A 16,881-nucleotide genomic window follows, 5' to 3' on the forward strand; every position below is an offset into this window, starting at 1 on the left:
TCTGAGGTCAAATGACGAACCTCTTGTCCCTACCAGGATGCTGATTCTTTACCTAAGAACCAAGAAGTCGTCTCTACCAACCTTTCAGAAGGAAGATTCCCTTGACTCTGCAACACTCGAAGAGTCTTTTCAACATGCTCACGCCACCGCTCTGCACCCTCATATCCTTCATGACCCTCAAACTTATCCATCTTTAGATTATACATGGTCTCCAGAGGAGTCCTCTGAGGAGGATGGAGCGTAGACTGAATAGCAGTAGCAATAGCTTCCCCAACTAAGCTATATCAGGGAAACTAGGCTCAGCTAAGCGATGTGGTTCCCTACGAGGCAGCATAGTTCTAACAGAAGACACCAAAACAATTAGAACACTCACAAAATATACAGGACTGCTAAACCTATGCTCTGATACTAAACTGACATACCGCGATCGAAATCAAGGTGTGCTAGCCGTCACATGAGGGTGACGTATCCATGTGCACAGTACAGAAGCAAAAATAATAATAAAAGTACGAATAAATTAAAACCAAACTACTAAAAAGCCAGTTAAAGTAATACACAAGTGTAAGACTAAGTGTGATGAACTATAATCAGAGCACAGAAAGGTAATACACAAGTGTAAACCAAACTACTAAAAAGCCAGTCGGACGAATACTAATTACACAACACCCAAAGGTGATCCTACATTTGTGATGTTCTGTCAGAACCACCATCAAGTCTTTGTGAGCCACCAAAGCGCTTCTAACTAGAACCTGGAGGGGCGCGAAACAGAAAGTGTGAGTGGGCAAAAACAAAGTTTTTCAATATCATTTCATTCTCAAAAGTTCTAACCTCTCTCCGTAAAACCTATATAATTTCCCAGAAAATAGAATTTATAAATATATCATAACTATACTCAGAGTAGCAACATTCACAAATATGTATGTATGCAAACCATGTCAACTAACTCAGCATATGATGTAAGTAACCCAGGTAATGTCAATTAATACAAAATATATGTGAGCCGGAGTCACTTAACGTGACCTGTACGGCTGAATCTAGAGCTTAAATCCACATCTCAACAAATATACCTGCACACGAGTCGGAACCACCTAAAGTGGTCTGTTCGACAGGACTGGGTGTAAATAAATACGCTCAAGTGCTACGATCATGTGAAAACTATGCAAATAATCGCGGGTCACCTACGAGTCGGAATCACCTAAAGTGGTCTGTACGATAGGATTGTGCACCTAACTTGGATCCAAGATAAACGTGTGGTGCAGCAGGTGAACATCACTGATGCGGGAATTATACGCACACAAATTAAACCCTCTTTTCGTCAAATTGTAGTAAGTATGTAAGTAGGGATCGTTCTAGACCGGGGATTAGGAGGGATTGTTAACCACTTAGATTTGACTCAAAAATGTAAAATAACAATATGAAACACTATACTAGACTCAAAGAATGCAAAACTAAACTTTAAAACACTCAAACAAACCAAAAGACTCAAAACAACACAAACACACTCAAATCTGCCTAAAAACCACTTTCTGGGCAGATTTGAGCACAAACACAAATTTAGACGAATTTGTTTAACAAATTGAATCAAAACACTTTAAAACATAAACTAAAATGATTTCTAACTAAATTGAACAATAAAGTAAAGGGGGATTGGTTTTGAAAACTTGAAATAAAAATAGAAACTTGGAAACAAAACAGATTGTAAAGATGAATGTGATAGAAAATGAATGGATGAATGCTAGCTAGAAGGTTCTTCTCCACACATGTTACACTTGCATAATAAAATGATTTCCAATTGCATTTCAATTAACCATGAATTCTCAACACCCCAAGTTAACCGTGATGCACTAATTAACCTTCAAATCTTCCTAACGTTATTGAATTGGATGGGTTAGCGCATACAACAATTCAAAACATTCCCCATAAGTCCCCTACATGATTGCATAATAGAGATACAAGCAAGAATCATTACGCTCTATGAAAATTATAAGTGTTGACGAGGCATTCGTTACTATGGAATACGCATGAAACTTATGCCAAGAATTCGTTTAACGCGATTGTTTATAAGCAACCTCCACTACTTGTGAATATAAGTTCGTAACTATTAGGTGAAACTCACTTATATTCTAGCGTCATATTCATGCATGAAAATTAAGCGTGCACTCTCAATAAACATACATAAATAAGTTATCAATCAAACGGTTAAACAAATTGAATCACAACTTATGAAACACAATTAGAAGTAATCAAATCAAAATGCAAGCATAAACATATATTTCGAATTTCCTCATAACTTTGAAATCAAAGAAACACCTAAACATTCCAACAACTCAAACTTGAATTGTATGAACGTTTAGGCACTCTTCTCTTCCATTCCTCATACGTACAAAACAAAGAGTATTGAAATTAACATTGAAATCAAAGAAACACCTAAACATTCCAACAACTCAAACTTGAATTGTATGAACGTTTAGGCACTCTTCTCTTCCTCTTCGTTGTAGCACAAGGTCTAAGGATAGTTTGATGGTGTGAATGGTTTGGGGAGTGGTGAAAATGGAAGGATGGTGTTTGGATTGTAAGGGAAACTCACGGCACAAAGGGGGAAGTGTTGGTGGTATGTACAATGGAATGGAAGTGTTTATGGAATGGATGAATTTCTGGCACAAAGGCCTTATTTCTGTGGTGAATGGATCCCCCCTTGTGGCTGCAATGAAGGGTTATTTATAGGTGAAATGGGGGGAACATGACAGCTAGGAGGGTGGTGGAAATTGTAAGGGGAATGCATGTCCAATGTTGGAAATCTGATGGGAGAAAGGTGGATGCATGTGTTGGCTGATTTAAAGAATGTGAGGGAATGATGAAAACATGACAGCTAGGATGAATGCATGTGGAGTGCATGTGCAATGTTTTAAAGGATGGAATGCATGTGAATATGCTAGAAATCTGATGGGAATGAATGATTAAATGTGAATGGCTGATTAGAATCTAGGGTGCATGTGGGTTAGAAATGCATGTGGGTGAATGTTTGAATGATTAAAGGGGAAACATGACAACTAGGTTGGTTGATGGCTGCCATGGAGGTGTGGAATGATGGAATTGCACAAGGGGAATGCATGTGCACGGTTTTGGTGTGGAGAAATGATTATGGATGCATGTGTTGAATGATTTCTTGGTGAGGGATGTGGAGTGGCTGGAATGATGAAAGAATAAAGGGTGCATGTGGGTTAATTAATTAAAGGGAGTGCATGTGCAATGTTGTTGTTGGTGCAATGATGGAGGAACAAGTGCATGTGGCTGAAATGTGGAAGGTGTGTGGCTACTTCAAGTAGGAATCCTTGTGACATCAACTCTTCAATTTCATCCATTCCTTTTGCTCCAAGTATAAGTTATCCCTTCCAAGTCCAATTTTGCTCCAAAATGCTCCAAAATGCATCTTTTTGCTTCCTTAGCCACATGAACCTAAAAACACACGAAAATGGCTTAAACGCCAAAAACAACTATGAATTAACAATATAAATGCACGAAAACAAGCTAAGTAAGTCGCCTAAATATGCTCCTATCAAATTCCCCCACACTTAGCTTTTGCTAGTCCTCGAGCAAAACAAAACAAAAGAAACCAAAAACAAAACAAAACGAACAAAACACAACCTACACCTTCCAACAATCGTCTCAGGGATTTCCAATGCACATGACATGTTAAAAATCATTATTCCCACAGATTTTGGTTATCTTTACACTTAAGTACATACTTAATCATAGTCACCACATACTAATTCACAATTAAGCATTTAAAACTATATTTTGAATGTAGTAACATGCCTTAGAGAATTTGCTCAATTCCTTACAAGATATGCACTCAATTTTCACTCAGATTTTTTGACTACACACCCTAAACTAGTTATATGTGAGAAGATTGATGTAAACATAAAAACGAACACTCACATATATGTATTTCAAAGGAAGCAATTTCTGGAGTTAATAAGCATGTTTAGATATGATCTTATGAGTGGAATGCTACTACTTAGATGCGAGAACCAGTGACACCATAAGCTCATATCAATTCGAAACTCCACATTTTGAAACACATAACACTCAAGATAGAAGTCAAAGGGTTGTAACGGGGCTAGGGTATTGGCTAACAATGAAAGGTGAAGGATAAACAAACATTCTTAAAGCAATAGTGAGCAAAGTATTGAATTAGGCACTTAGAATTCCCTTAAGAACGCAGAAGTCAACTTTGAACACCCAAGGGAAAGTCACACAAAACTTAGGGCCATATTCAACTTTTTGGACCCTTTCTTCAACCATCAACGCTCGTGAGTTCATTCTTTCTTATTTTCACTCCTTTTTTTTTTTTTTCTTCTTCTTTTTCTTTTGAATCTCAAAACATACATATAAACGTAAGAACAAACTTTTACTCCCCCACACTCATTTTCTTGCATAATGTAACTCAAAAGGAATTCATTTAAGTCATGCTCACTATACTTTAAGAACAAGGGTATAGGAAAGTCCTACTCTAGGCTAGGTAAGGGGTGATGTGGGTTAACAAAGAATAAAGGCTAAACGAGGCTCAACGGGGTTAAAACTTACAACAAATACGAAATATGGGAAGTAAGGCTATTTGGTTATGGTGGCAACTACACAACTTCATCTTGATATATGTTATGCAATTCAATGTCATGCTTTGAATGAAACGGATATAAGTTCTAGCATTTAGTTCTATCATGATACAATTGCATTCTAAGTAGCAACCAAGCAAGGAATAATGAGATCATGCAACAACTTTAGAAAACAAAGAATCACAGAAAATAACTCTCCAAAGAAAGTAATGGCTCGAGTCTCACAGGGATGTAGCGTTTGTTTGAGTTTCTTCCTTCAAGCATGTTACAAAAATGAATTTTTCTTTTATGATTGCATGTGAAGTCATACATTATAACCATAACCAAGCATATACCAAGAGTAAATCAAACTTTTCTCTATGTTAATAACTCTTTTTAACCGTCATGCAATTACAAACCAAATCCTTATCATTGTGTTGGAAGGTACCCTAAGACACAAACACACAAAAACGACTCAAAACACTCTTTTTAGGCTTTTTAAAACATGTTTTTCAAATTTTTATGTGATTTTCGGAGTTATAAAAACAAAACATACTAAAACACTCTAAAACAACTTAAAAACACCTTAAAACAGCAAGGAACAACATTTGAAGTAATGGGTGATAAAATCCCACGAATTTGCATTAAATATACTTAGTTACCCCCCCACACTTAAATCAAACATTGTCCTCAATGTTTTAAGCATAGATTCACACAAAACATAAGTAAACACACAAAAAGCACTTAAACATACTAAACATAGCAGAATGTAACTAACAAAGAGAAGAGTTTAGGGACGCAAATCTGGTTATGGAGTGTAAATTCCCTCTTCGCCTTGGTGATTGCATTGAGGCTTTGATCTTTGTGATTCCACAGGCTTACTCTTGAACTGGTTTCCGCCCATCGTTGATTTTCCTTTGTGCTACTCTTGAACTGGGCAGCAGGATTCCCTTTAGGGTCTCCCCCGAAGGTCTGAGCTTCCTCCTGTTATCTGTTTCTTTGTTCAATCTTTGCAGGAGTGGTCCCTTCTCTGGAAGTGTATCAACCGTTGAAGATGACTACTCGAGAGCAACGCTAGGTAAGCAACCAGGAATAAATTCCAGGCAGTCGGAACCAGATCGGAAGACTGACTCCAAGTCCCGACTGATTGCTTCTTCCACTTTGCCATGCGAGTAAGAACAAGGACAAAGAAAAGGACAGGGAAAAAGCATGATATGAGATACTTTTGCTTTTGACCTTGATGATATGAGATACCTTTGCTTTGAAGAAGCGGTGAATGAATCAGCACATGCTTCAATCCGCCGTTTCCTCCTGGGTCATATGTACTCCAGGCATCTGGTATCATCTTTGGGGAAGAAGAAAGAATTGAGTATTTCGAAAGGCTTTCCTAGAAGTGCGCCCTCAGAGGTGAGGGAGAGTTGGGCATTTTCTTCAGGTCTGCCTTGCCATAAAAGACGAAGGTCGACATATATAGAGATAATATCAAGTGGTGGTACTGTTCTTTTACCCTTGTCGACAAATGTCTCTTCGATATCAGAACGACGCCTCTTTGATTTCTGAGCAGGCGCCCCTTCGATTTCTGAACGACGCCCCTTTGCTTTCTGAACGACACGTAGTAGTGCGGATGTGGCTCCTTTTGACAAAGCTGCACGCGTTTTCTGAAAAGCAGAGAAAGCGTCGCCGAACTTTGCGCTTGTCGGCTAAAGATGTGTAGTTGCGATGATGGCCCCCACGTGTTGTCTGAAAAGAAGAAATCTTTTGACAAAGTTGAACGCGTCTTCTGAAAAGCCGAGAAAGCGTCGCCTAAATTATGCCGGAAATTCCGGCTTTTTGAATCGGTGGACGCGTCGCCTTGGCTTTTTATAGAGCTATCGATCACCACAACAAACACACTCTGAAGAATTTCCATTCTTGAAAATCGACTCCGGCCCTTTGAGAATTAACTCCATCCACCCCATCTCTTTGAACACTTTTGAAAAATGGCAAACCCATTGAACCTTAGCTTAGAATTGAGTCTCAGCAGTGATACGGGCGCGCCGTGTCAAGGTAACGTATGGCGCCCTTCTTTCTTATCTTCTAACGGTCCTCTCACAGGTGAAGACTCCGTGATGCAGGACGCCACAACAGCTACAATAGTAGCTAGGAACCTCCTCACTCCAAAAGATAGTAGGCTGCTGTCAGGACGGTCCGATGAGTTGGCCGTTCAATAGTCCCTCGCACTTAGTGTTCAGTGTGCGAGTTCTGTGTCCAACATGGGCCAACGCCTGCTTGCCCGCTCCCGTCAGGTGGAATCATTGATGGCAGAGGTGGAAAGTCTTAAGCAGGAGATCAAACTGCTTAAGCATGAGAATAGAAGTTTGCACGTGCTTGCCAACAACTATTCGACGGGCATGAAGAGGAAGCTTGATGAGCTGCAAGAGTCTGAAGGTCGGATTCAAAGTGACCGTCAAAGGTTTTCGTCTTTCCTCCAGAGGCACCTTTTTCCTGGATCATCCAGCATTTGGCCAAGTATTGAGGCCTCGAATGCTCTATCTTCGATGCCTTCCGCTCCTATGTCTTCTGCCCCGATGCCTTCCGTCCCGATGTCTTCTGCCCCGATGCCTTCCGTCCTGATGCCTTCCGCTTCAAGAGTATTGCCACGTAGTGGGTCTTTAAGTAAACAACCTTTGTGAAGCCTCCATCGTTCTGCCATGTTTTTTTTTTATTTAATAAATAAATTTTTTTTTTTTTTTTTTTCAGTGCATTGGGTTGCCTCCCAAGTAGCGCTTTCTTTTACGTCTTGCAGCCGGACGAAGAACCCAATCACTCCAGGATATGTTCACGAATCGGGTGAGAACTCCGAGTCATAAACTAGTACCTAAAACAAGAAACAAAACAAGATTAAGAATCTGGAATAAAAACAAACAAAAATAAAACAATCCAAGGGATTAGCAAATTTTCTAATCCCCGGCAACGGCGCCAAAATTTGATGCGGGAATTATACGCACACAAATTAAACCCTCTTTTCGTCAAATTGTAGTAAGTATGTAAGTAGGGATCGTTCTAGACCGGGGATTAGGAGGGATTGTTAACCACTTGGATTTGACTCAAAAATGTAAAATAACAATATGAAACACTATACTAGACTCAAAGAATGCAAAACTAAACTTTAAAACACTCAAACAAACCAAAAGACTCAAAACAACACAAACACACTCAAATCTGCCTAAAAACCACTTTCTGGGCAGATTTGAGCACAAACACAAATTTGGACGAATTTGTTTAACAAATTGAATCAAAACACTTTAAAACATAAACTAAAATGATTTCTAACTAAATTGAACAATAAAGTAAAGGGGGATTGGTTTTGAAAACTTGAAATAAAAATAGAAACTTGGAAACAAAACAGATTGTAAAGATGAATGTGATAGAAAATGAATGGATGAATGCTAGCTAGAAGGTTCTTCTCCACACATGTTACACTTGCATAATAAAATGATTTCCAATTGCATTTCAATTAACCATGAATTCTCAACACCCCAAGTTAACCGTGATGCACTAATTAACCTTCAAATCTTCCTAACGTTATTGAATTGGATGGGTTAGCGCATACAACAATTCAAAACATTCCCCATAAGTCCCCTACATGATTGCATAATAGAGATACAAGCAAGAATCATTACGCTCTATGAAAATTATAAGTGTTGACGAGGCATTCGTTACTATGGAATACGCATGAAACTTATGCCAAGAATTCGTTTAACGCGATTGTTTATAAGCAACCTCCACTACTTGTGAATATAAATTCGTAACTATTAGGTGAAACTCACTTATATTCTAGCGTCATATTCATGCATGAAAATTAAGCGTGCACTCTCCATAAACATACATAAATAAGTTATCAAACAAACGGTTAAACAAATTGAATCACAACTTATGAAACGCAATTAGAAGTAATCAAATCAAAATGCAAGCATAAACATATATTTCGAATTTCCTCATAACTTTGAAATCAAAGAAACACCTAAACATTCCAACAACTCAAACTTGAATTGTATGAACGTTTAGGCACTCTTCTCTTCCATTCCTCATACGTACAAAACAAAGAGTATTGAAATTAACATTGAAATCAAAGAAACACCTAAACATTCCAACAACTCAAACTTGAATTGTATGAACGTTTAGGCACTCTTCTCTTCCTCTTCGTTGTAGCACAAGGTCTAAGGATAGTTTGATGGTGTGAATGGTTTGGGGAGTGGTGAAAATGGAAGGATGGTGTTTGGATTGTAAGGGAAACTCACGGCACAAAGGGGGAAGTGTTGGTGGTATGTACAATGGAATGGAAGTGTTTATGGAATGGATGAATTTCTGGCACAAAGGCCTTATTTCTGTGGTGAATGGATCCCCCCCCTTGTGGCTGCAATGAAGGGTTATTTATAGGTGAAATGGGGGGAACATGACAGCTAGGAGGGTGGTGGAAATTGTAAGGGGAATGCATGTCCAATGTTGGAAATCTGATGGGAGAAAGGTGGATGCATGTGTTGGCTGATTTAAAGAATGTGAGGGAATGATGAAAACATGACACCTAGGATGAATGCATGTGGAGTGCATGTGCAATGTTTTAAAGGATGGAATGCATGTGAATATGCTAGAAATCTGATGGGAATGAATGATTAAATGTGAATGGCTGATTAGAATCTAGGGTGCATGTGGGTTAGAAATGCATGTGGGTGAATGTTTGAATGATTAAAGGGGAAACATGACAGCTAGGTTGGTTGGTGGCTGCCATGGAGGTGTGGAATGATGGAATTGCACAAGGGGAATGCATGTGCACGGTTTTGGTGTGGAGAAATGATTATGGATGCATGTGTTGAATGATTTCTTGGTGAGGGATGTGGAGTGGCTGGAATGATGAAAGAATAAAGGGTGCATGTGGGTTAATTAATTAAAGGGAGTGCATGTGCAATGTTGTTGTTGGTGCAATGATGGAGGAACAAGTGCATGTGGCTGAAATGTGGAAGGTGTGTGGCTACTTCAAGTAGGAATCCTTGTGACATCAACTCTTCAATTTCGTCCATTCCTTTTGCTCCAAGTATAAGTTATCCCTTCCAAGTCCAATTTTGCTCCAAAATGCTCCAAAATGCATCTTTTTGCTTCCTTAGCCACATGAACCTAAAAACACACGAAAATGGTTTAAACGCCAAAAACAACTATGAATTAACAATATAAATGCACGAAAACAAGCTAAGTAAGTCGCCTAAATATGCTCCTATCAATCACGTGAAGGACTGTGCCCTACTCTGGGCGGGAGCACTAACACCGGGGTGCAGGTTTATGAGCTCTCAATGCATCTCACATAACTACTAATTCACAACCATAAGCTATAAACTTACCTGTGCATCTGCAGCACCAATCTTAAATATATGCAACTACTAATGCATAATTAAAATAGGCAAAGACTATGCATGGCATTTTGAAACATATAAACTCTCAATTTCATTTTCTGGGAAAAACCACAAGTATATAGGTATTTACGGAAAACCAAAAGCCCACTTATTGGTATGTGGAAGGGTCGTAGCCCCCAAGCCTCAAGTGACTGCACTCGTCCTTAGGACAGGTCTCACCTATATGCAAAACAATTATAAAAATGTCAATTTAAAGCACATAACCAAAACTAGGTAATAACTTCTCATACAATGCTCAAATGGGGTGTTTGAATACACCAATGTGATTTACTCAACCTCACGAATATCCCCATATTTTTAAAATAATTTTCTAACCTCCCATGCGCCGCCACACGCCGGCCACGCTTGGGCATGTGCCTGGCACATGTGTGGTAACCCTAACGGCGTTAGGGAATATTCCGTTCAAAAATGAAATATACCGTTTATATATACCTGACGCCGTTAGTAACGCCGTTAATATATTTCGTCAAAGTTGACGGAATATTCCTTGTCTTCTTCGGTGAGTCTCATCGGTCGTCACCGTCCGCCGCCGCCAGCGCTACCGTCTACAACTCGAATTCTCACTGGAAACTGGAAAATTTTCAAAACTTCATATCTTCTTCATTTATCAACCAAATTCCATGAAATTGGTACCAAAATGAAGCTTACAATGAGTAGAACAAAACCTTACCACTTTGAAGCCCCAAAAATGCTGGAATCTCGCCGAAGAACCCTCGATATTTCGGCCAAACCTGCAACTCACTGAACCTGGGCTTCCCGACGTCCAAAACACCTCGTTTTTCTTCTCCAAGCTTTGTGAGAGTGATCTAAAGCCTCCTATGACCTTAAAAACTCCTAAAACAACACGATCACTTGTGCATGAACAGTGCATGAAATCTGGGGTTAGAGTTCTCGAGGTTTTCGAAGGTTTCAAGTCTCACAAATGGTATATATGAACTCAGAAACTTGCAAGGAGTTCGAATCTTACCTTCTAGACGTCGATCCGTGCGTGAAAGGTTGGTTTTGAAGTTCATCCGTACACTTGCAAGGGAAATGGAAGAAAATCCAAGAGAAAGAAGAAAGAGAAAGGTCATGGGAGTGTATGGTATGGGTGTGTGTGTGTCCTGTAGAGTCAACCACAAAAAACAACTAAACAGCACACCAAAATGGCAAATACCCACCAAGGGAAAAATCGTCTTTTCACACTAACGGCACAATTAAATTGGGATGGGCTGTCACACTCCAAACATTGTTCAAGTTTTATTTGTTCTTTTCTCTATATCAAAGGAAAGGATCGAGTTGTTCACCCGACCAAAGTATTTACAAGAGTCACACCAAAACATTGTCTTCGACAAGCGAAATTTATTTTTAAGGATATATAGTGATTACACCTCCAAAACAAAAATCTTGTTTCTACTAAAACATCCATGAAGGCCTACTTGTTTGTCCTAAAAGATGAGTATTTCATTGTATTTTTATTTATTTATTTTATTGTATAGTTATTTCTATTAAATTATTATTTACTAATATTTGTAGATTTTGATTGCTACTTAGAATACTATTACAACCCCAAGTATTAAAAAATTGGAGCAAACGTATGTATCATTTTGCTAATATTACATAACTTCACTTTCAACAATTTGCAGGTTTTAAAGGTGGCCTCAAATTTCATCCTTCCGTATAATGTGAATCCAGTTCTAAAAGGTGGAAGCGCATTTGGAGTAATCTCTTTGGGGGGCATAGAGCTTCTATTTGGTTGCCCATAAGAATGGTCTATTAAGTTCCGCGCGTTTTTGGTCATTTTTCCTGATTTAATGACTGAATATGTTTTTAATGCTTCAAAATTTTTTTTTTTGGTAATCCTATGTTTCCAAGTATTTTGTCATTTTAAGGGAAAAACAATCATAATAGATTGAAATTATTATTTGTCATCCACTGTATGAATGTTTAGGGTAGTCAAAATAGAATAACATAAGACAGTCATTGGCATCATCTTGATCATTTGGATGCCTGGTTGATGAAAATATTATATACTGTACATGTGTGTATTCGATTATATATGTGTGGGTGAATGCGTGTTTCTCTGTCTCTGTCAATTTGTATTGGTTTTCTGTTTTAGGTTGATTTAGTTAGTGGGGTTTGTTTTAGGTTGATTTAGTTAATGGGGTGTATCCGATTATATTTTGTTTTTGTTTTTATTTTAGGTTGATTTTATATAGTTGCTTCTTTGCTATGTTAAAACAACTTGGTTCAAATGATTGGAGTCTTAACTTCCAATTTGGTTCCAGTTCATGAATAATATTGTATCTGGTTTATAATTCTCTGCTTACCATTATGTTTATCTACCATTTATGTAATCTTGGAGCAACTAGGTTATAAGTGAATGGGCTCAAAGGGGATTTCCTAGTGAATGTGTGGGAAAGAAAAGGGTTTGGTGATAGGCAGAGAAAATGGATATTGGGCTGCTTGAAATCTACCGACTTTCCATCATAATAAATGGCCGACTAAGGGGTAAGTTTGGAGCGTCAAGAGGACTTAGACAAGGTTATTCTCTTTTGTCTTTATTGTTTAATCATGTCTACAACCTGATTGGTGCATTTTATGCAAGAAAAGTTCAAAGTCTGTTGACCATTTGTTTGTTCACTTTCTAGTGGCTTTAAATCTCTAGTTGAATTGTTTAAGGAGTTCGGTATCAGTTAGGTTTTACCCAGGCATTGTTATTCTCTTATGGTAGAGGAACATAAATTATCAGGAAAGGGGAAGAAAATCAAGGTCTTATGGGGATGTATAGTTTTAGCTATTTTTTGGGTCATTTGGATGGAAAGAAACAAGCAGATTTTTTAGGACAACGAAGGTAGTAGAAGGGAGGATATGTGGGATAATGTTTGGTTATGGTCATCTTTGTGGGCTTCGGTTACTACAGAATTTAGAGATTTGTCTTTTTTTAAAAATTTGGCGTGACTAGAATGCGGCTATTACTTCGTTTTGTGTTGTTTTCATGGTTTCTAAATGTCTGGGTGATCATGCTATTTATCTTGTTTTGTTTGTGCCTTTGCGGACTTCTTGTCTGCTTTTGTAATTTGATTGTTTCTTCTTCAAAAAAGGTTATAAGTGAAACTTCCTTGCAGTGATTTGGGTTATTATTGTATCTTGGCCATCTTGCCTCACACTCTCCTTCTCTCCCAGGCTAAAGTACAAATTAATGGCTGCTTCCCACCCCCCACAGGAGGCGGCGTTGCTGAAGGCTGCCCAAAGGTAAGCTTATTGGTTTTCTATTATTTATTTATTTATTTATATTATATGTATGGGTACCGTATTAATTTTAATCGTCTTTGTCCAGATGAAACAACATGAAGAGTATGCTAGGGCTGAGGTCCTTTGTCTTCAGAGCAAGGTTTGCACCTTCCCTCCCTCCCTCTGGTTTTTATTAACTTCAGCATGATCATTTTGTTCATAATTACAAACTCTCTGTCAGGACCCATATTAAGGGCATACTGACAGTCTTCAACCTCTTTTTTAGGCTGCAGAGCTTCACGCAAAGAAAAGCAAGGTGAAGATATGGACGAACTACACACCCACTCCTACATATCCAAAAACAATTGATAACAAGAAGTTGGCTGGAAAGGTAAAGCAACATTCTTGTTTTTTCTTTTTCCAGATTTGGGAGGAGTGGAGGTTTTCGATCTTCTGGGTTGTAGGCTTGGACCGTCACAGTGGGAAGTCTGAAGCCCAATTTTGCAAATCACGTGGATTGGGGGTCTTTAATGCCACCGTGAAGTATCAGGGAAATACCAACTTATGTTGGGCGTACTCGACGGCGACGTGTGCAGAGGCCCTATACTTCATGGAGATCGGAGAGCGCATATCAGTGGACATTACTAGCATGATCGAGAGTGCCAAGGACAACATGTTACCAGATGGCACGAATTTGCCTGAGAATGGCTTCCAAGTCATGGCAAAGGGTGCCCTTTGTCAGCAGGGCTGGCCCCTCAAGGTAAATCTATTTGCATATTCTTCGTAAAATAAATTATTAAATTTTAGATTTTGAATGTCGATAATAACTTGGTTTTGTTTCCAGGGTAAGGAAGTGCTATTTTTCTTGGGTGAAGTTAAGAAATTGTTGGGCGAACAAGAGATGAAACAAGCACTTGATTTTGGCCCAATTTGTGCCATTTTGGATTGTCATCCATGCATGTTATCCTTTGCGAAGGTATTGTCTTGTTACTCTCACTCTTTTTTTAATATTACGAGTGTAAAACTTTAACTTATATATGGGAAGGCTCTGACGAAAGTTTAGAGATTTGGGTTTTTGTGGATTTTCTAGGAGTTGGATGATAAAAAAGGGCAAGGCTTTGGGAATAGTTGAGCTATATTGTGTTGTGCCTTGTCTTTGGTTTAAGAGTGTACGGTGAATTTTGTGAGGGCTAAGTAATAGAAATGCGTGAATAAATGAGAGGTGAGAGACATGATAAAGTGAGCTACAGACATGTCTCTAGAGATTTCAAAGTCGAGCAAAAGGTCATCATTTTGAAGATGCGGATGCCATTTGTCTTACAATGCACTTGGTGTTGAAATAATTATGATAGAATTCTCTCTTTTAAACAGTTTCAGGAGACCATTGTTACCCCCAAAAAAAAAGCCTTAGGATTGCATTACGCACTTAATATGTGTGCGAGAATGAAGGGAAGGTTGTGATCAAGTGGTGTCACTTGTGTGGCTATGGACACGGCTTGCATCAGGTCTGCAGAGCAGGTTATGGTAGCAGCTCTACAAGGAAAAGTACTGGATAGTGCATGACAACGCCTTTGGGAAGATTAGGGTGGAGAGGGGCAGAACGCTTTTGGCATTGGGGTGTCGGGCATGCCTAATGATGAAGTGCGGGCATTTTTGCGCCTTAGCAGGGGAGCATTGGCCTTTGGCCATCACTAGGCCACTCCCTTCTGGCAAGAAGGGGAGACATTTCCTGCAAGGGTGAAGAAAGAAGAGCATCAAAAGATTGTAGAGAGGAGATGGTTTGAGCGAAGACCTGAGGACGAATGAATGATCCAACAATTGATATTAACAATACTTGACACAATTACAGGAGAGGGATGAAAAGTGAGCAAATTCAAACTCTGGTAATCAAATAGCTTCTTAATTTTGAATAGTATCATATGCGTGACCGAATTACATGAGATGGATGGCAACAGGAGCAGATTCAAACTCTAGTGACCAAATAGCTTCTTATAAGAAGCTATTTGGTCACTAGAGTTTGAATCTGCTCCTGTTGCATATTTGGTCACTAGAGTTTGAATCTGCTCCTGTTGCCATCCATCTCATGTAATTGGGTCACGCATATGATACTATTCAAAATTAAGAAGCTATTTGATTACCAGAGTTTGAATTTGCTCACTTTCCATCCCTCTCTTGTAATTGTGTCAAGTATTGTTAGTATCAATTGTTGGATCATTGATTCGTCCTTAGGTCTTCCTTTGGACCAACTCCTTTCTACAATCTTCTGATGCTTTTCTCTCTTCACCCTTGTAGGAAATGTCTCCCACTTCTTGCCAGGAGGGAGTGGCCTAGTGATGGCCAGAGGCCAATGCTCCCCTGCTAAGGCGCAAAATGCCTGCAATTCATCATTAGGCATGCTCGACACCCCAATGCCAAAAACATTATGCCCCTCTCCACCTTAATCTTCCCAAAGCCATTGTCATGCATTATCCAATACTTTTTCCCTGTAGAGCTGCTGCCATAACCTGCTATGCAAACCTGATGCAAGCTGTGTCCATAGCCACACAAGTGACACCGCTTGATCACATCCTTCCCTTCATTCTCGCACACATATTCAGTGCATAACGCAATCCCATAAGGCTTTTGTTTGGGGAGGGGGGTTAACAATGGTCTCCTGAAACTGTTTAAAAGAGAGAATTCTATCAGAATTATTTTAACACCAAGCACATTGTAAGACAAATGGCATCCGCATCTTCAAAATGATGACCTTTTGCTCGACTTTGAAATCTCTAGAGACATGTCTGTAGCTCACTTTACCATGTCTCTCACCTCGCGCACCTCTCCCACCTCTCATTTATTCATGCATTTCTATTACCTAGCCCTCACGAAATTCACCGAACACTCTTAAACCAAAGACAAGGCACAGCACAATATAGCTCAACTATTCTCAAACCCTTGCCCTTTTTTATCATCCAACTCCTAGAAAATCCACAACAACCTTGAATATATACAAAAACTCAAATCTCTAAACTTTCATCAGAGCCTACCCATATATAAGTTAAAAGTTTTACACTCATAATATTCAAAAAAGAGTGAGAGTAACAAGACAATACCTTCGCAAAGGATAACATGCATGGATGACAATCCAAAATGGCACAAATTGGGCCAAAATCAAGTGCTTGTTTCATCTCTTGTTCGCCCAACAATTTCTTAATTTTACAAGACAATACCTTCGCAAAGGATAACATGCATGAATAATAATGCCCTCTTCAAGCATTATTATCTTTTTTTTTTATTCTTCATTTTATGAGAAACTGAATGTGATCTTCCCCTCCCACCACAAACTACGTATAGATACAAGTCTTTCGTTCACAAACCATTGATTTATAATTTGGTATTATTTCCATTCTAGGATTCATATAACATCAGATGGGTTCAAAGATTTGTTAGCAAATATATTAAAATAAACGATTAAATGGGTACCCGTTTATAACCGCGGGTAATACACATAACCATCTATTTAAATTTCACAAGTAACGGTTACCCATAACTGTAACCGTGAGTTTGAAATGGGCGGGTAACCGCAGTTACCCATACCCGTGGGTATTTTGCCCATCCCTATGTAGCAATCAACATATAGATGCATCCCA

At 38.9% G+C, this 16,881-nt stretch overlaps 1 long non-coding RNA gene across 1 annotated transcript; it reads left to right on the top strand.

Annotated features, from left to right (window-relative positions):
• Positions 1–13,223: 13,223 nt before the first annotated feature.
• LOC137712851 (uncharacterized) lies at positions 13,224–13,602 on the top strand. The gene is made up of 3 exons (XR_011065249.1): positions 13,224–13,273; positions 13,359–13,412; positions 13,539–13,602. It is a non-coding gene; the product is annotated as an uncharacterized lncRNA (long non-coding RNA).
• The last annotated feature ends 3,279 nt before the right edge of the window (positions 13,603–16,881 follow it).

The sequence above is a fragment of the Pyrus communis genome, chromosome 13 (genome assembly GCF_963583255.1).
Source record: "Pyrus communis chromosome 13, drPyrComm1.1, whole genome shotgun sequence".
In the NCBI taxonomy this organism is placed as follows: Eukaryota; Viridiplantae; Streptophyta; class Magnoliopsida; order Rosales; family Rosaceae; genus Pyrus; species Pyrus communis.